The sequence below is a fragment of the Prionailurus viverrinus genome, chromosome F2, assembly GCF_022837055.1.
Source record: "Prionailurus viverrinus isolate Anna chromosome F2, UM_Priviv_1.0, whole genome shotgun sequence".
NCBI classification, from domain to species: Eukaryota; Metazoa; Chordata; class Mammalia; order Carnivora; family Felidae; genus Prionailurus; species Prionailurus viverrinus.
The window spans coordinates 4,640,030-4,663,018 of NC_062578.1; the positions used below are offsets into that span (position 1 = coordinate 4,640,030).

Sequence of the window (22,989 nt, forward strand, 5' to 3'; positions counted from 1 at the left end):
ATAACAAACCGCTTTCAACCACATCACAGTTTATGTTAATGGGCGATTTTTGGAAAGCACCTAAGGACGAAGGCTAGTTGCCAGGGGAGCCAACCTTGTAATCAGAGGGCTGGAACTTTCGGCCTCACCCCTTTAGCGCTCCACCCACCACCCACCTCCCACCTCCAGGGAGGGGAGATGGGCTGGAGGTTGAATTAATCGCTAATGGCCAATGATTGCATCAATCTGCCTGTGGAATACAGCCTCCACAAAAACCCACAAGGAGAGAATTTCTGGGTTGGTAAACATGGGGAGGTGCTGGGAGGGCGGTGCCCCTGGAGACGGCATGGAAACTCTGTGCCCCTTCCCCATATCTGCTCTGTGCATCTCCCCATTTAAGCTGTCTCCGAATTGTGTCCTCTTCTGACAAACTGGTAATCTGTGAAGTGAATGGTTTTCCTGAGTTCTATGAGCTGTTCTGGCAAAGTAATCAAATCCAAGAAGGGGATGGTGGGAACCTCCGATATACAGCTAGTCAGTCAGAAACACAGGTGGCCACCTGGACTTGTGGTTGGTGCCTGAAGGGGGTCTTGGGGGGCAGGCCTGTGCTGAGCCCTAACCTGTGGGTCTGACACTGTCTCCAGCTAAATCCCGTCAGGACGGAATTGAACGGTAGGTGTTACAGAACTGGATGGTGTGGGGACACTAGTCTCCCTTCTGAATACTATTCAAAAAATCCCAATCTTCTTGACTAGTGTGAGTTAACTTAGGGAAGACAGCGGGATGTGGTGTGGTGGACAGAACACAACGTGAGAGTCAAACTGACCTGAAATCAAATCCAGACGCTTTAATTCACGATTCCTAATGTCTCCAGGCTTCACAATTACAGGTGAGAAAATTAACAACAATAAATAAAACAATAAAACAGACACAGACACTGCCTTCCCAGAACTTATGATCTGACAGGTAAAGCTGACCATTAAGGACCCTGCTGAGGTGATCTCAGCTTCAGAACCACTCAGGGGACAGCAGAAGCAGCCCCTGAAGCAACTAACCTGAGCAGAATATCAGAAAAGGATTCCTTGAGGCTCCAAAGGGAAAGGAAACACATCGAGGAGAGAGACTCCCTGTGTGCAGTGTCTCAGTCAGGAGAAGCGAATGGGCTCACTGACACTATGGCTGGGACGGGGAGGTAGCCACGGCTGGTGGGGACGGATAAGCATGCGGCATCCAGCCAGCGAGGGCCGTGAACCACGTCTGGACATTTTCCTGAGGGCAATAGGGAGCCACTGAAGACATTAAACAGGGAAGTGGCATGATCAGAGTGGCTCCTACAGAACGTTTATCTTTGACAACTAGAGAAATAACTTGGAAAAAAATAAATCTAGTAGCAGGCAGTGAGGCAGGAGCCACTTGGAATAACGCTGGAGAACTAAGGTAATAGCAACGAGGGGCAGCGTGGAGACGGGGTGGGCGTTTAATGACTGAATTGAATGTACGTCCGTGTGCGTCTTGGGGGCGGGGGGCCCAGAAAAGGAAAGAGGAAAGGAGTAAGTAGGATGACATTCTCTTACCATCCCGGGATGGTGGGGCTACTCACCAAGCTGCGGAAAATCTTTGAAAGGAGCAGGTTTGGAAGAAAGTATGTACAACTGCTATTTCGGTTTGGGATTTGTGGAGTATGTCATCTAAGCAAAGGTGAACAGGGGCAGTTGAACATCTTTGACCGGAGTGCAGATGAGAGTTTGAGGCTACCGATGGCTATTTGGGCAATCTCCAGGGTAAGGTCGTCGTCAAGGAGATTGACAAGGGTGTCCAGAGACCCCTTGGAGAGGTCCACCCCCTGGACAAGGGTGTCCAGAGATCCCCAAGGAGAACAGAGACCCCAACTGTTTAGTTCTCCTCCAAGCTCTCATGTCACTGAACGATGCCTGCCACAACATATTTGTTCTGTGAAGGAGCTAACGGTGAGCACGCGGTATCGCAGAAGGCAGTATTCTCAATAACCCGAAGTCACGTTTCCCTGTGGAGGGTGGGTGTGCCCTTTGAAAGCAGGCCACTTGTCACGACGGCCATGAACGGTGCTTCCCAGGTGGTAAAATGGCAGGACCAGCCCCAGGGAAGTCCACCCACAGCTGGCAGAGGTGACAGGCCCAGAGGAGACAGGAAAACTTCCTCAGAAAGCCCACAGCTCCCTGCCCATCCTTTTCATCACCCAGGGACCCCTCACCTTATCCTTGTCAGTGGTATCGTTGCTGTGCCTTTCAATACAATCGACTAGAATTCGCACATCTTTCAGTTCAGCCCCTGCCCAGCTCCTTCTCCAGGAACCACTCACAAGCGCCCTTCTCACCCAGAAACCAGACTTCTCTAACTCTTCCAGACTCCGCCAATGTTCTTTGGACTCGGCACAAACTCTGTTTATTACTTGTTTCTGGGTCTTTGGTGTCTTTCCTGTTCAACCATATAATAAGGTCCTGAAGACAGAGACCGTTGAATGGTCTTGTTATGTCACGATGCTTATAGCAATGCCTTGAAAATAGCAAGATTCCTGGGGCACCTGGGTAGCTCAGTCGGTTGAGCATCTGACTCTTGATTTTGGCTCAGGTCATGATCTCACAGTTCGTGAGTTCGAGCCCTATACCAGGCTCCACGCTGACAGCGCAGAGCCTGCTTGGGATGCCCTCTCTCCTCCTCTCTGGCCCTCCCCAGCTCATGCTCTTTCTCTATCTCGATATAAATAAATAAACATTTTTAAAAAATTTGAAACATTTTTTAAAACATTTACTTTAAAAAAAAAGAAAATATCAAGCTGCCCATAAATGCTTGCTGGAGAATCAACCGCACCGTCCCCATGCTCACGGTGCTACGCCTGTCACTCACAGAGTATGACGCGTGCCCCATCAGGCAAGTCAACGTGTTCACCTTTCTCATCAGCAAGGAATACCAGAGTTAGAAACAAAAGTGAGGTTATTATTAGTAATCCTTGAAGTGAAGAGAAAAATATATCAAATAAACACGTTGAAAATCCTAATTGTTTTTGTAAATGTGTTGCTAACACCACTTGTTTTATTGTTTTATGACAGACCTAGCTACAAAATTAAAGACGCTCTTCCTGAATGTGAACACATTCAAGGGCGAAATGTTCTCTTTTCTCCCCCAGAGCCGCGTGCTATGCCCCATCACTGGAGGTGAACATTCTACCTCTGGCACCCGAGGCGCCACGCTCCATTAGCTGCTGAGTTGTCATAATATCAGTATTACCAAGTGCTCCCAGGCATGAATTATAAGTCCCGGGACACAGGGGACAACTGAAGAACATTTGGACTGGGGCCAGAGTCCAGTTTCTGCTAACAATACACTTCACGATTGTTTGTTTTTTATGAGCGTAGACGGCAAATACTCAAACATAACTGGCCAACAGGCAAATATTCAAATGGCAATTAAAACACAGATCATCCTATCCTGTGAGACGCTTTTATTGGATTTTTTTTTTTTAAAATCCGCTTCATCAGGTTTCCATGGGACCATTGACCTTTTCAAAATTTTTTATTTATTTTTTTTAACGTTTTATTTTTATTTTTGAGACAGAGAGAGAGCACGAATGGGGGAGGGACAGAGAGAGAGGGAGACACAGAATCGGAAACAGGCTCCAGGCTCCGAGCCATCAGCCCAGAGCCCGACGCGGGACTCGAACTCACGGACGGCGAGACCGTGACCTGAGCTGAAGTCGGACGCTTAACTGACTGAGCCACCCAGGCGCCCTTCATTGACCTTTTTAAATAATATTGGTCCAGATATTTTAGCTCAGGCAGTAACTAATGATGTTGCCTTAACTCAATCACTTCAAACCCTGCACTTCAGCTTTCTGTAAAAGTAGGGGTTGTCTACAATTACCTTCCGACTCTTGAAACTTGATACTCTGTGTGTATCTCAGTGGTAGCTCTAACTTCATCACCATCGAACCGGTGCTTTACTAGTTAGCCGGTTTCTCTCACTAAAAAGAGCTCCGAAGTGAGCAGCGCTGAACTCCACTATCTCTACGGCCCAGGGTAGCGTGAACAGCTCTTGGTTCCTTTGGGCTAAAGTCTCTTAACGAGTGGAGAACCTATGCCTTCTATCTCACGGTTTGGTGAACCCCAGAAAAATGGGATTCATTGAAATGCCCATACGTCTGCCTCACCTCCCACTCGATGCCTCTGTGCTCTCAGGGAAATCTCTTGTGACTGGGAAAAGGCAGGTACGACCCTGCCAAGAGACACAGAATGTAAGGAAGACGGGTCCTCACGCTGTCCGTGATGCCTTCTTATTAATCACTGTTCTTCGAGCCACTCTTTAGCTCAGTCTAGGTTATACGATAACAGACTCACAGAACATTAAACAACACAACACACAGCATAAAGCTTAAGATAGACAAAACTGAAAATAATTTACAAACTATGAATTCGGCCTGAGTTCTTCTAAGTTTCATTACGCTGACCCCATGAAAAGAAAGTACCGTTTAAAAAAACAACAGTCAACTCTCTTGGAAAGTTCGATTGAATCTGCCACCCTTCTAGAACATTCAATTTGAAGTAAGTTACAAAGTAATACCAGATTTTACATCCAGACAAGACTTCCTAAGTTTATTCCAGAATTTCAGCTCTTTTCCTGTAGTTGAAGTAGGACTCCATTACTATCGTGAATGAGAGCAGAGCCATTACCCTTGCCTGGCCTTCCTCCATCCAGGAAAGTTAGGCGCATCTTGAATGAGACGCGTCCATGAGTCTAACTAGTCCATTCACACTAATAAAATGATCTCTATATAGTACTAACTGAAAGAAGTATTTTGTATCAAAGAAGAAATGGTTCCCGAGGTGCTAAAAAACAAGCATAAATTCAGTACACACTAGAAACAAGATAGAGTTTGCCTAAGAATCCCAAATGCTGATCCCAAATGCATTAGGGGGTTGCATTTACCATTGAACACGGCACTTTGTTTTGTTTGTTTTTAATTCATGGATCATTTTACAACCGAACACACTAAAACTGAACTGAGTATAAGCACATAAAAACTGCTCCAGCCTACAGGTATACAGTAGGGGTCCATAAACTTTTTGTACCGTATCCCACTCTAACAATAAATAGGTTAATATGAAACATTCTCAATAATGCATAATACCATAAAAATGTCTCTCTTCGTGGCAAGGCTAGTGTTTCAAATTGTCTGCTACTGCAGGACCACTTATAAAAATAGAAAAGCCAAGGATTCATTTGGGGAATATAAACAAAGAAGAGAGAAAAGAAGATAAGAGTAAAATTTTGTTCTCCTAAATTTTACACATGTATTCGATTTCTTACAATGTTTTTAATATTTTTAAGCACTAAGTGCTTCTGGCAGATACATTATCAGCAACAAGTTCCAAATAGTAACTCAGCAAAAATCACATATCTGTTTTATCCCACTTTGGGATCAGAATAAGCTTTTCACTTATGACACATATGGCCATGCAAACTTCCCATAACTGCACAATTTGAAGCCTAATGAGCCTCCATAATCATTGATCTTACATTTTCATCTATAGTCTGTACATGTGGTAGGATGACTTTTTTTTTTACTTTAGAGAGCGAGGGCGAGCAGGGGAGAGGGGCAGAGAGAGAGAGAAGACAGAATCCCGCACACGCTCCGCACTCAGCACAGAGCCTGATACAGGGCTTGATCCCATGACCCTGGGATCATGACCCAAGCCACAATCACAAGTTGGATACTCAGTCAACTGAGCCACCCGGGAGCCCCAGTGGTAGGACTAATTTTATGAACACCAAAGAGTTGGATAACACACAGGAGAAGAAGAATACTAACTTTCAAATATTATCTTGTCTCCCTTTTTAAATCCCCATCCACTTCCCGAAACCAAAAAACAAAACAAAACAGAACAAAACAAGGGTTTACAAAGGAAATATAGATTACAAACAAAACCAACTTCACGATTTTAAACCAAGCTTCTCTATTTCTTTTTTCTTAAATAGATAGATTTGTGGCAAGGATCAAGTCTAATAAAACCTAATAAATGTAGAAAGCATTCCTCTCTAGCTATTTTATTGTAATACCAACGTATTTACAAAGAATGAGCTCAATTCAGTGCTACCCAACTGGTTTGCTAACCTATCACCCATTCATTTGTATCAAACCATAATTTAGTCACAGTGACATTAAAAATCTTACTGATACAAATTCCTAATTTTTAGTCATTCTCTAGGTTGCTGCTAATCAAAGGCTATTTTCTCATGTGTGTTTATTTTACAGATAAGTTAAAAGTTGAAAATAATCTCACAAATTATCATTTAAGGCATGTAGAAAGCCTTAGAAATCATTTAACATTGGAGAAATAAAATTTTCCGCTAGGTAAGTCCCAGTGGTATCTCTGAGTAGACATAGAAGGCCACTGCTTCAAAGGCTTTTCCAGGCTCAATGCTTAATCAAGAGCAGGAATAGCGAGTGATCGCATGTATATCATGAGCTAAAAGAAAAAGATCTCAGAAGCCACCAAAAGGCAATTACCAAGAAAATAGTTTCTCTTCAAAGAACTCGGTGATTTCATACATACGTGTTATCTGTGTATATTTCCCCTTTACATACTTCTACATTTTATAATAATACCACACTCAATATCTGCAAGGTGTAGTATCTTTATCATTTTTATAGTGAATGTCCATTTATTTCTGCAACAAACATCTATTGCATGGCTAGACACTGGGCATTCTGATAAAGGAGAGGGCAAGAACTTGATCCCCCAAATTCCCAACTTCTTGCAACACAAATAATGGTGGACAAGTATGGATAATAGAGAAGCAAATGAATAACTTTACAAGACAGTATCAAGCATTGAAAAGTGCTAGGAAGACACCTACAGGGGAAGACATAATAATACTGATAGATGTGACAACCATTGACAGCCAGCCATGGATGCTGATTGACCTCCAGTGGGAGTGGGGGGAGGTCAGAAATATCTCAGTAAGGAGACAATATAAATAGGAGTCCCTCTAGCAAAAAGGAGCCAACATTTTGAAAATCAGAAGTTTGGGCCTTCCAAGCAGTGGCTCAACAACCTGAGGCAAAGGAGAAGTTAGGTCCTGGGAGAATAGAGAACAGCAGGGAGATAAGGGATGGAGTTGGGGGATGGGCAGGGGCAAATCAGAGAGAGCTCCTGGACCATGAAGGCAATCTGAATTCCACATTAAGTTCCATAGGGAGCTGCCTTGAGAGTTTCGGTAATTTTTTTTCTTTTCTTTTTAATCTTTATTTATTTTTTAGAGAGAGAGTGCCAGAGTACATGTGTGGGGGAGGGGCAGAAAGAGAAGGGGACAGAGTATCCCAAGTGGGCTCTGTGCTGACAGCAGGGAGGCCAATTCAGTTCAGGGCTAAAACTCACAAACTGTGAGATCATGACCTCTGCCAAAGTCAGACGCTCAACCAACTGAACCACTCAGGGACCCCTGCCTTGAGAGTTTTTAGCAAGGGAGTGATTTAATTCAATTTCTGTCTTAAAAAGATCACCTTGGCTATTGTGTAGTTTTATTGGGCCATTGCTAAAATATTTAACCTTTGTGAAAAAGAAAACCAGAGGCCCAAGGTGGAGTCACTTGTCCCCAGATAGCAAACCAAGACTTAATTGCATTTTCAACCTCTCCAGAAGTGAAATTTTAAGCCAATCCATCCAGAATTTTCTGATCAGCAACAATGAGGTAATCTGTTACAGGGGCCCTTTCCAACCCCCAAAGGAAGATGAGGTATTCTGCATAATAAGACTCCTTGTCCTTACCCCTAAGACCTTGCCTGAAACAATCCTTTCTTTTCTTTTGCTAATGACTCCTTGCCCTATCTTCCCTCTTATAAAAACCTTCCATTTTGTACAACTCCGCAGAGCTCCCCCTACTTGTTAGGATGCTGCTGGGTTCATGATTTGCTTAATAAAGCCAATTACATCTTCAGATTTACCCAGTTGTATTTTTGTTCTTTCACCTTACATATACAATATCAGATTTTAACTTAAAGATCTGTAATTGGTAACTTGTTCAAAATGTAGTACCAATCTTAGGACAAGTGGGGTGAACTGGTTAGGAAAGAGCCTTAATGAGGGGAAATTTTGTACTTCTAAGGGACATATATAAAAGCTATTTAGTTTATTTTATTCTACTATAAACACGTTTGTAGAACAGTTTTTAACGGAGGGGCACTTAAGTAAAAACAAACTCCCCTGTCCAAGCAGAAAAGCGTTTTCCAACCTTCCTTTAAAAGTCAATACAATCAGGGCGTGTGGGTGGCTCAGTTGGCTGAACTTCCGACTTCAGCTCAGGTCATGATCTCATGGTTTGTGGGTTTGAGCCCCACGGTTTGTGGGTTTGAGCACTGACAGTGCAGAGCCTGCTGCAGATTCTGTCTCCTCTCTCTGCCCCTCCCCTGCTCATTCTCTCTCTCTCTCTCTCTCATGTTCATTCATTAAAAAAAAAAATTTTTTTTAAGTCAACACAATCACAGATGACACGATTGCCTGTATAGAAAATGTGAAAGAATTGACAGAACAACTCCTGTAACTAAGAATCAATCACAACAAGGTTGCAGGACACAAGGTTAATATATAAAAGTCAATCACTTTCCTATATACCACCAATGAACAAGTGGAATTTGAAATTTAAAACAATACCATTTACATTAGCACCCCCAAAAATTAAATTCTAAGGTATAAGTCTAACAAAATATATGTAAGACCTATATGACAAAATTACCAAATTCTGATGAAAGAAATCAAATAACTAAATAGAGATATTCCACAGTTAAGGATTGAAAGACTCAAAATTGTCAAGATGTCAGTTTTTCCCAATGTCATCTGTAGATTCAACACAATCTCAGTCAAAATCCCAGCAAGTTATTTTGGGGATATTGACAAACTGATTCTAATCATATGGAGAAGAAAAAGACCCAGGATAAATGACACAATACTGGAGAGGGAAACAAAGTCAGATCACCAACACTGCCCAAGTTCAAAGCTACTATAGGAGTTTCTTATAATAAAAGGGCTGTGGTGGGGCACCTGGGTAGCTCATTTGGTTGAGCGTCTGACTTGGGCTCAGATCATGATCCCACAGTTTGTGAGTTCGAGCCCCACATCAGGCTCTGTGCTGACACCTCGGAGCCTGGAGCCTGCTTCGAATTCTGTTCGGGTTTTGTGTCTCCCTCTCTCTCTGCCCCTCTCCCGCTCGCACTCTGTCTCTCTCTCTCTCTCTCTCTCTCTCTCTCTCTCTCAAGAATAAACGTTAAAAAAAAATTAAATAAATGAATGAATGAATGAATGAATAAAGGGGGTGTGGTGTGGGCAAAGAATAGACAAACAGAGAAATGGAGCAGTCAAGAGCTTAGAAATACACCTACAAACTTAGAGTCAATTGTTCTTTGACAGGAAGGCAATGGCAATACAATAAAGAAAATATAGTTTTTGAACAAATGGTGCGGGAACAACTGGATATCCATGAAAGAAAGAAAAGAAAAGAAAAGAAAAGAAAAGAAAAGAAAAGAAAAGAGAAGAAAGAGGGAGGGAGGGATGGAGGGAGGGAAAAAGAGGGAAGTAGGAAAGAAGGAAAAAAGGAAAAAAAGGAAGGAAGGAAATAAAGAAAAAAAAAAAGACAGAGTTTACATCCTTTAGCAAAATTAGCTCAAAATGGATCATAGACCTAAATGTAAAATGCAAAACTATAGGGGCACTTGGGTGTCTCAGTCGGTTGAATGTCTGACTCTTGATTTTGGCTCGGGTCCTAATCCCAGGGTCACGGGATCAAGCCCTGCTTCAGGCTCCATGCTGAGCATAGAGCTTCCTTAAGATTCTCTCTCTCTCCCTCTGCCCCTGTCCCCCACCCGTACTCTTTCTCTCTTAAAAAAAAAAAAAAAAAAAATTTTAATGCAAAGCTATAAAACTCCTAGAAAATAACATAGGAGAAAATCTAAAGGACTTTAGATATGGTGAGAACTTTTAGATACAACACTAAAAACATGATCCATGTAAGAAAGAATTGATAAGCCAGACTTCATAAAAATAAAAAGCTTTTGTTCTGCAAAAGACACTGCCAAGAGATTGAGAAGACAAGCCAGTCGGAAGTAAAATAATTGCAAAACTCGTATCTAATTAAGAACTGCTATCCAAAACATACACAGAACTCTTCAAACTTGACCACAAGAAAACAAGCAATCCAATTAAAAACTGGGCAAAACGCCCAAAAAAACAACTCACCAAGGAAGCATACAGGTGGCAAATAAGCATATGAAAAGATGCTGAACATCATGTGTCATTGGGGAATTGCAAATTCAAACAGTGAGATACCACTGCATACCTGCTGGAATGTCCAGAACCCAGAACACTGACAACACCAAATTCTGGACCAGTAGGAACTCTTAGTCACGGCTGGGGAGAATGCAAACAGTACAGCCACTTTGGAAGACAGTGAAGCAGTTTCTTGCAAAAGTAAACATAGTCTTACCATATGATCCAGCTATCGTGCTCAAATGAGTTGAAAACATAGCCACACTATAATCTACACAAGATATTTAACATTTATTAATAATTTCCAAAACTTGTAAACAAACAAGACGTCCGTCAGTAGATAAATGGATAAACCACGATGCATCCAAACAATGGAATATTTAAAAAAAAAAAAAGAGCTATCAAGCTGTAAAAAGACATGGGGGAGACTTAATGCATATTACTAAGTCAAAGAGACCAATCTGAAAAGACTATATATGCTGTAGGATTCCAACGCTAGGACATCCTGGAAAAGGCAAAACTACGTAAAGTAAAAAAATCAGTGGTTGCCACGGGTTAGAGAGAAGGGAGGACACTTTCACTTTTTAGACAGTGAAAATACTCTGTATGATACTACAATGTTGGATACATGCCATTATATTTTTCAAAACCCACAGGATGTACACCAATAGTGTCAACTAATGTCAACTATAGACTTTGAGTGAAAATGACATGTCACTGTAGGTTCACTGATTGTAACAAATGCACGTTCCGGGAGAGGATGTTGATAGTTGGGGAGGTGGTGGGGTGGGCAAGGAGCATACAGTCACTCTGTGCTTTTCACGCAATTTTGCTGTGAAGCTAAAACTGCTCTAAAATATAATTACAAATATACTTGTAATATATAAATATTTTATATTTATAAGATATATCTTATATTTATACTGGTTATTTATTTTTCAGAGAGAGAGACCGCACGCACAAGTGGGGGAAGGGCAGAGGACAGAGAGAGAGACACAGAATCCGAAGCAGGCTCCAGGCTCTGAGCCCGATGTGGAGCTCGAACCCACGAACCATGAGATCATGATCTGAGCCAAAGTCAGATGCTTAACCGACTGAGCCACCCAGGTGCCCCTATTTTATATTTATAAAATATAGAATGTCAAGTAACCTTTTCTGAATTTTATTTATTTTTCTTTCCTTAATCACACATCCCAAATTTCAGGACTCATTTTTAATTCTAGCACATTTTGTAAACAAATAATTGCTTTATATATTTTTTAAATTTCTTCTAACATTCACTCATTTGTGAGAGACAGAGAGAAACAGAGCACGAACGGGGGAGGGGCAGAGAGAGAGGGAGACACAGAATTTGAAGCAGGTTCCAGGCTCTGAGCTGTCAGCACAGAGCCCTACGTGGGGCTCAAACCCACAAACCGTGAGATCATGACCTGAGCCAAAGTCAGACGCCTAACCGACTGAGCCACCCAGGCGCCCCTGCTTTATTTTTATAATCTGGGTTTTGTCAAACCATCATCTATATTTTGAAGTGATAGGGGGGAAAACCTCTAATTAGTCTATAAACAGTTGATCAATTGTCTCCTAAGTACCACTGATTGTCTACATATCGCGAATACAAAGATGATTAAGATAAACATCTCTGAGCCTAAGGGCTAACTGTAATGGAAGGAGACACAAAAGTAAATAATCATAATAACAGTTTATACATAAGTAAGTACTGATGTGGGACCACAGGTGTGCTTCAACAATGCTCTGCTCTGTGTTCCCTACACACATAGATGCCTTGTGGCTATTTTCAGATCTGTGTTTCTTAGTAGCTCTAGTGGGAGTCTGACTTCTGTTTGTATATTTTACTCTGGGAATAGTACCCGTCACATAGTAGGTACTCACTAATTATCTGTGGCATGAACACAATACCCAGGAACAACCACTTTGGAATCAAATCTGGGAATAACTCTAAGGCCAAGGGGAAAGGAAAACCTGGTATTGGCCTTGCTTGGTATCATAAAACATATTTCGTTAGCATTCTGAAGAATATAGATAAGTAACATATTTCTTCCTTCCCCTTCTTTCTTTCCATCCCCGAAGGAGCCCTATAAAGCAATTTAAGACTCTGGCTCCCACTTCGTGCCCAAGAGGCTGACCCAGAACTGACAGACCTTGTTAAAATGTAACTCAAGAGTGTTCAGTTGGGCAGACTTTGTTTTAAGAAAATTAAAGCAAGAGTAAAAGATCTGCACACCGTGTGTTTACCACGAATAGAAATCAAGTTTATTGCCGATTCATTTTCGGAAAAAGAGGAGACATGAAGGAGAAAGGAACAAAACGGGTGTGATACAAGTCAAGGGAAAAAAATAAAGAGTTACAGGCAGATTTACTTGGCTCAAAATGAGTTTTAAGTAGCATCCTTGCAAAGGAAGATTTCATTTTATGTTAATAAACATCTTGAATACCTGTTTTGCGGTTACCACCAAGTCCCCTTGACTCAAAGTATGTCTTTCAAGCTAAGGAATGATATTCTCACCGTATCAGCAAAGAGCAGATGATTCCTGTCACTACATGAAATTTCACTCTCGATATATTACAGAGCTTGGGTCAATAGGGTAACATCTTCCAAAGTTCCTTATTTTAGGACTTACAGCTCTAAGAGTTTTGTTTTGTTTTGTTTTTAAGTTTGTTGGAAAAGAGAAGAGGTAAGCAAACAATGTGTTCAGACTAACTGGAATTAAATTGTTTGCTAAAAATAAGAATTAAAAAAAAAAACTAAAGCAAAAATACAGGACATATCTGAAAATAGTTGATTCTTTCAATACCCTAAATTCCTTTGCATGTATAGCCTAGATAAATTGGTCTATTTAAATCCCACTTGTTCTTGCAAAATGATGGAAATAATTTGGTTATAACAGTTGGGGCCTGAGAAAAGAGAGTTCAAGAGAATTCCTAACCCTTTAGGAATTTACAGTTCATCATCAATACATAGTATTTGTATGATTATCTTAACATCTTAACAGGAGAGAGATAAAAGACACAGACAGTATAAATAGGCATCGAGCCTAGCAATTTCAAACAAGTATTCCTCTAAATATGAGGCAAAAATACCAGAGAAACCATCTGGAATTTTCTAGGCTGACACATAATAAATCAAGTGTAGACAGTATTTTCTGCCCTGTTCTTTAAAACCTCCAAGGAAAATTGAAAGACAATGCTAAGCATGGAGCCACTGAGACTCACAAAATTAGCAACCGTGGAAATCTGAGAACGTGGAAGGTGAGTGTTCTCAGCCTCCTAGAAGTCTCACGTGCAGAACACTCAATTAGAACAATCGTGATCAATTCTTCAACTCGATAGACTAACAGGAGATATCCCAGAGACAGATCATTTACTGATTAAGGTCATGCATATTTATTTATTAATGCACATTATTAATTACTTGGTACTACTGGATAATAAGGCCAGCAGGGGCAGGGAGAAAAACTGTCTTGACCTCTTGTACATCCAACATCTGGTACCATGCTAGCCTCCAAAAAACTTTACACTTATAAATCTGACAACTTAAAATAAATGGACAACTTCCACAAAAGTCACGAAATACCAAAACTCAGCCTACATGAAATAGACAAATAGAATCCCATGACCATTAAAGAAATTGAGTTTTTAATTTAGAAATTTCCAAAAAGTAGACTCTCGAGGGCCAGACAGTTTCACTGGAGAATTCTAACATTTGATTAAGAATTAACAGCAACATTATATAATCCCTTCCAAAAAATAGAAAACTAGAGAACGTGCCCCAACTTATTTTATGAGGCCAATATTACCCTAATAACAAAACTAGACAAAGATAATTCAAAAGAAGAAAACTACAGATCAATATCTCTCATGAACTTACATACAAAAATACCTGAGAAAATATTAGCAAATCAAAAGTACAGTATAAAGGAAAGTATAAGGGAATTACATACTGTGATGAATTGAGTTTTATTTCAGGAGTATGTACAAGGCTGATTCAACATTCAAAAACCAATCACTATAACTAGTCATATCAACACACTACAGAAAAGGAATTATATATTATCTTATAATTTGACTCAGAAAAAAACATTTGACAAAATTCAAAACGTATTCACGATTTTAAAAAAACAAAAACTCTTAGCAAACTACAGACAGAGGAAAACTTCCCTAACCTGATAAAGAACATTTACAAAAATCCTATAATTAACATTGTGCTTAATGATTTAAAAAAATTTGAGTAACTCCCCCTAAAATTGGAAACAAGGCAAGGATTTTCCCTCACCAGTCTTATTCAATGGAGTACCAGAAGTTCTAAGCTGTTGCAATAAGGCAAGAAAAAGAAATAAAAGGCATATAAATTGAAAAGAAAAAATAAAATTATCACTATTTATAAATGACATTATTGTCTACATAGACAATCATAAAGAATCTACGAAAATAAGTAAGTAAATCTCCTAGAAGTAAAAGGTGATTTCTGTGAGGTTGCAGAATATAAGATCAATAATTACATGTCCATATACCAATCATGAACTTAAGGAAACCAAAATTAAAAACACAGTATCATTTACAATCACTCCAAATAAAGTGAAATACTTAGGTGTAAATATAACAAAACATGTAGAGGATCTGTACCCTAAAAATTACAAAATTACAAATATTTATTTGTAATCACAAAATTAAAAAATAACAAAATTACAAAATATTTATTACAAAAGGTATCAGTGAACATCTAAATACATGGAAACACATACTATGTGTTTATGGATTGGATAACTCAACATGATTTTACTTCTCCCTGAATTGATCTATAGGCTTAATTCAATTACCATCAAAATTCAATTAAGATTTTTTTTGTGGACATAAAGAAGTTTATTCTAAACTATACGTGGAAAGACGTGAGACCTATATGGCAAAAAAGACAGTATAAAAATTTTTGAAAAAGAAAAAGTGGAAAAAAAATCAGTCTACATGTTAAGGATTACTATATAGCTACAATATCAAGCCTGTGTGGTTTTAGAGAAGGGACAGACATACAAGTGAATGAAACAGAATAGAGAACCCCAAAATAGACCCACATAAATATATCCAAATGGTATATGCTGGTAAATATTTGGATGAATTAGATCACTCATACATTGCTGGTGGGCATGTAAAAATATTACAGTAACTCTGGAAAAGAGTGTGGCAATCTCTTACAATGCTAAATGTATACTTACCATATGACCTAGTAATTTCTCTATTTGGCATTTATGCTAGAGAAATTAAAAGTAATGCTCACAATAGTCCTGTATATAAGTGTTCACAGCTGCCATATTTACACCCAAAATACCCCAAAATTGGAAAAAACAGAATGTCTTTCAGTGGGTGAATAGTTAAGCAAATTATGGTATATCCATAGCATGGAACACTATTCAGCAATAAAGAGGAATGAGAACTTGACACAGCACAGCTTAGCTGGATTTCAAGGGAATTATGCTGGGTGGAAGCTAATCTAAAATGTTATATACTGTATAACCCTATTTACATAGCATACTTGAAATGACATCACAAAAGAGAACAGATTAATGGTTGCCAGTGGTCAGAGGTGGGGATAGAGGAACTGTGATTAAAGAAGGGGAGAACAAGGAATCCTTTTCATGTAATTTTTCTGTATTTTGACTGTTGTCACGTGAATCTACTCATGTGATAAAATCTAACAGAACCAAACACGCACACACACACAAACACAGAATGACCTGCATGTAGAGCAGGTAGTCTGAATGACAGGCATAGGCTGTGTCCATGTCAGTTTCCTCAAGGTGCTATACATTTGCAAGAGGTTACCATTGGCGGATACTGGGTAACTGGCATACAAGGTATCTCTCTGCTATTTCTTAAGGCCACATGTGAATCTACAATTATCTCAATCAATTTTTTAAATTTAGGAAAGAGGGAAAACAAAACACCAGGACATCAAGGAAACACTAAAATATACCTATCAGAGAATAGGTTAGCAGAAGTAAAATCCAACTGATAAGCTTTAACAAGTTTCAGTAGACACCCACTGCTTTGTTTACCGCAGTAGGCAGATGATAATCTGAAAACGGAGAGATGATGTTTCTTGATAGAAAACATTTTCAGCAAAATCTGAAGGACTCACCAGATAGCCCAATACAGTACGCAGAGGGAGCACACATTTTAGAACCAATGGAGTGTGCTGCGGGTATGTAATCCGAGTTTTTCTGAAATTTAATAAATTCTGAAATAGAAGTGGAACCACAGATCATCATCCAGTTCCAGGAAGGTATTTATGCGACATTATCATTCGTAAAAGAGAAAGAGAGACACGCAGAATGCCCCCCTCATTTCATTTAAAACTAAGTCTTTTGTCACCCTATTAAAATGAAACAAAGTAGTGCCTTTAAAAGTGCACTACCTGACAGCCCAAATGAAACTGAACGTAACACAAAGGAGACAGCCTCGGTATTTCCTCTCCTAGTTTTTTGGTGTTTGTTTGTTTTTGGTTGCCTTTCTTGGTCACGCGGGAGTCCCTGGAATAAATGCTGGGGTCTTTATCTTTCCAATGTGTCGTAAAGAAAAGAAAGCGGAAGAAAATTTTAACTCTGGATGGAAATGACATTTGCCAATTTCATACTACTAGCTAATTTTAAAATAGATATTTAAGGTACAAGATTGTTGGAAGACCCACTTCCTCATTAACGAGGACTCGAAGCAAACACCAAATGCCTGTAGGCTAAATGAAATATAAAGCTGGCACCTGACAACAACTTGCTAATACAATGGAATTTTAAAGGACTTTTTACTAGTAATTCAATGGTATGTTAAGGTAAAGCTTCCAGCTTTCAAAAAAACCTCAAACACCTTTCAAAGCAAAACAACACAAAACAAAACAGCCTAATAGGAGGAAGTCAATCCAACAAACAAGTAACAACAAGAAGAAAACACCTGGGTCTGTTGGTCTACCCCTGTACCACACTTCCATTTAAAATCCTGTCCATCTCTCCACCAAGGCTGTAGAAGAAATTATCCCCAAATTTATATTCTTGTCAAAAGTTAGACAACCAAAAGGGGAGATGTGCTTAGAGTTGCAGATTTTACTCATCTTCAGATCATTTGATCTAAAACAGAAGGCACTACCACTCTGCTCCCGGGGTCATCAATCAATACTCTCACATAATGATCCTGGGAGACAGAGATCACAGATGGGTATCCCATGTTAGACACTAACTTCGGGTAAAAACAGTGTCAGCGATCACTCCCAAAGCAAACATCGTTATATCCTATAACCACCTTAAAGTCTCATTTGAGACATAAGTTTGCCACACTCTAGTTCAGATTCTGAATCTTCAGTGTTGTAGTAATTTTATTAGTAAGGGAAGATCAAGCAGATAAAATAAAACTGAGGCAATATATTTATCCATGCCTACTGTCTCCATTAGGGCACTTGGTGAGGGCAGAAGTTTTAAATAACAATGGGAGTATAAGAGTCAGTGCAGGGCACTTGAAACAGTAATGTGCTTTGAAATCTATAAGGAATCTAGGGGTGTCAGGGTGGCTCAATCAGTTGAGTGTCCGACTCTTGACTTAGCTCAGGTCGTGTTCTCACGGTCTGTGAGATGAAGCCTCGTGTCAGACCCTGCTGACAGTGTAGACGCTGCTTGAGATTCTCTGTCTCTCTCTCTCTCTCTCTCTGCTCCTCCCTCAAAACACATAAATAAACATTTAAAAAATCTATAAGGAATCTGGTTAAAACCCACATTCTGATTCCGAAGATTTGAAGTGAGTGTTGAGATTTAGCAATTTCCTAGGTAAGTACCACTGCTGTTGTGATTAGCAAAGAGTTAACAAATAACAACATTCCTTCCATAAGTAAATCCTAAATTATTATTATTATTATTATTATTATTATTATTATTATTATCTGAATAAAGCTCCCCCAAACTATCCATATCCTAATCAGTGGAATCTGTGAATATGTTACCTTATCTGACAAAGAGAACTTTGCAGGTGTGATTAAATTAAGGGTCTTGAAATGGGGGGAAATTATCCTCAATTATTGCTTTTCGGCCTTTTGGCTAAGATCAAGCGTATCCTCGATTATCCAGCTGGGTCCAGCATAATCGCAAGGTCCCTTATAAGAGAGAAGCAGAAGGGTCGAAGTTAAAGACGGAAGGACAAAAGCAGAGGTCAAGTAGGAGAGAAGATGCTGTGCGGCTGACCTTGACGAGGAGGAAGGGCCCCAAGTCCAGCAGTACAGGGAGTATCTAGAAAAAGCAGGGAACCAGATTCTCCCCTGGAGCCTCCGTAGGGAGCCAGCTCTGCCAATACCTTGCCTTTAGCCCAGTGAAACTCATTTCAAACCTCTGGCCTTCAGAACCGTTAACAGGATTGATTTGTCTTGCTTCAAGCCACAGAGTCTGTAGGAGTTTGATACAAACTCCAAACACAATTAAAATTAATAACAATAACAACTTGCAAAGAGCTTACTGTCAGGGCTTATCTTACCTGCCTTATATTTTATGTATTAATTCCCCAAAACAACCCTACTGCTACAGCATGGGTAAACCTTGAAGACATCCAGTTAGGTGACATAATTCACTCACAAGGGGACAAATACCATGACTCCACATATATGAGGCATCTAAAGGAGTCAAATTCATAGAGCCAGAAAGGAGAATGGTGGTTGCCAGGGGCTCGGGAGCAGAGGGGAAGGCAATATGTTGTCTGATGGGTACGGAGTTTCAGTTTGGGAAGATGGAAAAATGTTCCGGAGACGGACGGTAGTGGGAGGGGCTGCACAACAACGTGTGTGTACTTAATGCCACAAAACTGGACACTTAACGTGCTTCAAATTGTCAATTTACATTACGTGTACTTTTACACAATTTTTTTTTTTTTTGTAAAAAACCAATTATATAATGCAATAGTTGGAAGACCTAGAAAACCAGGTGCTGTGGAAGGAAGAACCCAGCTGTGAAATGAGGAGACCAACCTCCTGTGTCCACCCAGCTGCTCCCTGGTGCCCCAGCCCTGTAAGCCTTTGGGCTTCAGGTTCTACACCGGGAACTTGAGAAGGTTGGGCTACAACTGCTGATTGCCCATAATGAACTTACTCACTGAGCTGCAAGCAAATCCATGCAAGCAAAACTACTTTTTTAAGCCACCACAATTATTATTATTACTATTTATTAAACCTATATTGCCCCAAATGAAATAAACCCACCAGGAAACTGAATGTCTGTTTCTAAACAAAAAATGGCAGGGGTGCGTGGGGGGCTCAGTCGATTAAGCGGCCAACTCTTGGTTTTGGCTCAGGTTATGATCTCGAGGTTCGTGAATCCGAGCCCCATGTGGGGCTCTGCGCTGCCTGCCAGTGCAGAGCCGGCTTGGGATTCTCTCTCTCTCCTTCTGTCTCTGCCCTCTCCAACTCGTGCCCCAGCTAGTGCCTGAGTGTGTGTGCTCTCGAAAGAAGGAAAGAAAGAAAGAAGGCAGGTAATGGAAACAAAGATTGATCATGATGGCATGTCAAGAAAGAAGCCTTGTGTGATCAAATTCTTCCAATGTCTCTTTTGGGAATCGCACCTTTATAACAAGAAGATAGAGCAGGTACACTTTTTAATGTCAAGGTGCCCAGCAGCATTTCAGTAAGGCTCCTCCACTACGGAGGGCAGGCTCTGGAGCTAGGCGCAGGGGATCCAACTCTCCATTCGCCCTTGCCCTTTGTGTTTCCATGGACACATCACTCAGTTTTCTCATCTCGAAAATGGGAACAGGATTCTTCTGATAAGTTTATTATGGACATTAAATCAATTAATCCATAGAAAGTCCATAGACTAGTATCTAGTACATAATACACACTACACATTTTTACTATCTTATGATTACTCCCAAATTAACATAGAAACTTACTATCATGATACTTTTAAGGCAATTCTGTAAATATACTCTACTAACATATTAGTTATTAATTAATATCTTAACGAACATCTCTAAGTTGAAAGATAAGACATAAGTAGCTACAAAGGGTAAAACATAAATACCTACAAAAATATCCCAAAATGCAATTAACCCTTATGATAAAAAAAAAAAGAAATTAAAACAGCTAGATATCCACTAGGACTGAACTATCAGGTTAACACAATTTTGACAGGTTTATATGTTCACATGTACCAATGTTATTTCATCTGGATCAGGCAGGGGATGTCTGGATGGAGTTTGATTATAGAAGGGTCTCGTCTGCTTCTTGTTAGGATACCTAGTGGGCAAGTCAATAGTCACAGTCGGCTTTCTTTATAATGAGGGGGAAGTCTGGCACCATTGTTTGCTACAGTAGGTTCTGGTCACCATTTCTGGGGCAACAGGCAAGTCCCCAGACACACAGAAACTCATAAAGCACCTTTCCATTCTTATTACCAATGTTATTTCATCTTCCTACCTTGCCCTTTGCCATTTTATTCACCAGGTGAACTCAATGGCCCTTCAAAACCCAGCTCAAATGGCACAAACTCAGACACTTCCTAACACCCCCAGGAAAAACTTGCTTCTTTGTACTCTATGCTTTTATACCACATTCAGTTTCTGTCGACATCACACGGCAGCCAGTTTCTAATTCTCTGCTATGAATACATCTATCCACACTTGCTTACCCTTCTCAATTTCAAGTTCACTTAGGAAGGAAACCGCATTTCACACAATGCTGAACTCCCAACACCCAACCTATAGAATGTTCGCTTTTTTCTTCAGAAGTTCTTAAACTGGTGAGGATGGCAAGTTACCTAGAAATCATGCCTCTCGTGGACCAACATGAAATAATAACTCATAGTATTAAAATTAAAAAGGTAGATATGGAAATTTTATCCAGACCACTTCATATTTGACATTAGCATGGACAAGCAGTAATGGGTTAAAAGATCTAAGATCAAACAAAGTAAAAAAAAAAAAAAAAAAAAAAAGGTAAAATTGAGAAAAATGTTTCTCTCATTGGGAAAAATAATATAGTTCAATCTCAGCAGAACAGTATCTTATTTATGTGAGTCTTTGGAAACCAGAGCTTTGTCATATCTCAATGTAGTAAAAGATTGTTCACTTGAAATGAAAGCAAGGCAAATAAAGTGCAAAACAGGTCAGTAAGTGTCAGTAATGGGTACTAAATACTAATAAAAATCAAGGGCCAACAATTACAAATCATTTCACTATCACTCAGCCATTCCCTCTAGCAACATTTTTTACTATAGATTTTTTTTTCCCCCACTTTGGAAAGACAGCAAACGGGTCTAGTCAAAATAAATATGATTTCTCTATGAGAATAATATAAAGATTCACCTTTTCTAACTAGAACTTATTGGAATTTACTGATGTTTAAGATTAAAGCACACTACAGTACCTGAATGTTGAATATGAATCTCACCCCTACCGACCTCGGGGAGAGAGCAAATTCAGTCCAGAAGCTTCCCAGGTGTAAAGGAGACCAGGGTTCAAGGGGAGGTGGCAACACAAAAGCAACGCTCCAGCAGTCCGGAAACATTCTCAGGGTACACTTTAACACGAGTTAAAACATAATTAGCTGGTGTCACACTAGCTTTGTCTTTTAGCTAAGTAAGATGAAGCTTGGGTCAGTTCCCAGGCCACAGCGTTAATGAATTCAACCTGGTCTTTCAAACCGTAAAAAGTAACTTTGTATTTAAAAGTTACCTTACGCCAAAATAGCAGGTGTCAGGAGTGAGAGCTTGATTTCAGAAAACAGCCTGCCTAGGGGTCTGACCTCACCCCTATTCACACGCCCGAGGAATGAAAAAGTTACTTCCCCTCTCTGGGTCTCAGCTTCTTTGACTAAATATAGAAGCAATAATTGCGCTTTTTGTAAGTATCTTGAGTAGTAAAGGGGCCGACATACTGAGAGCGTTTAGCAAAGTTATTTACCCAGGATCACATGGATCATTTGTTGATGGAGGACTCGGGCAGAGGCTGGTAACTCAGGCTCTCTAAAGTTGTGTGACAGACACCGCTAGACTACTAAGTGACACCTAATAGAACGCCTGGGATTTACACATACATTTTGTCAGTTTACAACAGTAATCGGTTCTCTATTAAAGGCACGTTTGCCTACTTTTGGGAGATGATCTCCTAATTAATACCAAAAAAAGAAGAATCCTAAGCAAGTTAGATTTCGTTCTCCCATGTTCTGAAAGCAGATAGTGAAAGGGTTTGTGTCTTCAGTGGAGGCCATTTTTGTTTGCTGACCTGAGACCCAGCAGTGAAAGCTGGGATTGTGCAGAGCTGAGGAACAGTTGCAGCCTCCGACTCTAGCAGAACAGGTACTGTGCAAGGACAGGGCGGAAGTCTTGTGGCTTCTTGCGCAGCTCCACCCACCCGGCCCAGCTCCACCGCGGTTTCCTCCTGCAGCTCCGCCCACGCTACCCAAGCTCCACCGCGGTTTCTTCCTGCAGCTCCGCCCACCCTGCCCGAACTCCACCGCGGTTTCTTCCTGCAGCTCCGCCCACCCTGCCCGAGCTCCGCCCGCCCTGCCCGAGCTCCGCCCGCCCTGCCCGAGCTCCGCCCACCCTGCCCGAGCTCCGCCCACCCTGCCCGAGCTCCGCCCACCCTGCCCGAGCTCCGCCCACCCTGCCCGAGCTCCACCGCGGTTTCTTCCTGCGGCTCTGCCCACCCGGCCCAGGCTCCGCCCACCCAGCCGAGCTCCACCGCGGTTTCT

General features: G+C 40.6%; 1 protein-coding gene across 1 annotated transcript in view; it reads right to left on the bottom strand.

The window, feature by feature from the left end:
• PXDNL (peroxidasin like) overlaps window positions 1-22,572 on the bottom strand; it is a 353,529-nt gene extending 330,957 nt beyond the window's left edge. Inside the window, exon 1 of the mRNA XM_047842831.1 lies at window positions 22,521-22,572. The gene's annotated coding sequence lies outside the window, so the exon portion shown is untranslated. The remainder of the gene's footprint in view (window positions 1-22,520) is intronic.
• Window positions 22,573-22,989: the final 417 nt, after the last annotated feature.